General features: G+C 54.1%; 1 non-coding gene across 1 annotated transcript; it reads left to right on the top strand.

The window, feature by feature from the left end:
• Positions 1–155: 155 nt before the first annotated feature.
• LOC123965675 lies at positions 156–274 on the top strand. Its single transcript, XR_006823754.1, has one exon. It is a non-coding gene; the product is annotated as a 5S ribosomal RNA (ribosomal RNA).
• Positions 275–994: the final 720 nt, after the last annotated feature.

The following is a 994-nucleotide window of genomic DNA, read 5'->3' as shown; positions in this document are numbered from 1 at the left end:
GTGAACGGTGTCCCGGTTCCTGGATGTTTACCCAGGAATCAGTGCCTGTGGATTCCAAGTGACTCTGGAGCACCTTGGACATTATGGGCAGAATACGTTTTTTGTCAATTAGCCGTAGAACATCTTTTGAAGGGCCGTTTGGGGGAGCCTGAGTGGCTTACGGCCACATCGCTCTGGGAGAGCCCGATCTCGTCCGATCTCGGAAGCTAAGCAGAGCAGGGCCTGGTTAGTACTTGGACGGGTGACCGCCTGGGAATACTCGGTGCTGTAAACCATTTTCGCTTCGCCTTCGAAAAACGGCAGAGGGCGCTTCGGTGAAAGGAGATCTTTTGAACGTCTCTTTAGGAAACAGCAGGGAGCGCTGCTGCTGCTGCTGCTTCTTTTTCTCCCTATCCTGTACACAGTGCTGTGTAAATGTTACATCGTGTTTTGAAGGCCCGTCTTGCGTGTGCAGCTGCTGCTGCTGCTGCTTCTTTTTCTCCCTATCCTGTACACAGTGCTGTGTAAATGTTACATCGTGTTTTGAAGGCCCCTCTTGGGTGTGCAAAGGCAGCTTACGGCCATTCCGGCATGGGACTGCCTGATCTCGCCTGATCTCGCCTGATCTCGGAAGCCAGGCTTGGCAGGGCCTGCTTAGGACTTGGACGGGAGAGCGTCTGATCCTGGCTAGGGACTTCCAGGCGGACTGAATCTTTTTCCTGAATGTCCACCCAGGAATGAGCGTCTGTTTGTGAGTGAGGACCTCCGGCTGAAGGTGGCCTTGTCGCTGTACCCATACCCGGGAACGGGTGCCTATTCCTGTCTGTGGACTGCCAGCGTGAACGGTGTCCCGGTTCCTGGATGTTTACCCAGGAATCAGTGCCTGTGGATTCCAAGTGACTCTGGAGCACCTTGGACATTATGGGCAGAATACGTTTTTTGGCAATTAGCCGTAGAACATCTTTTGAAGGGCCGTTTGGGGGCGCCTGAGTGGCTTACAGCGACACCGCTCTGG

Source organism: Micropterus dolomieu, unplaced genomic scaffold, assembly GCF_021292245.1.
Source record: "Micropterus dolomieu isolate WLL.071019.BEF.003 ecotype Adirondacks unplaced genomic scaffold, ASM2129224v1 contig_10684, whole genome shotgun sequence".
NCBI classification, from domain to species: domain Eukaryota; kingdom Metazoa; phylum Chordata; class Actinopteri; order Centrarchiformes; family Centrarchidae; genus Micropterus; species Micropterus dolomieu.
This window is presented reverse-complemented; position numbering and strand designations above follow the sequence as displayed.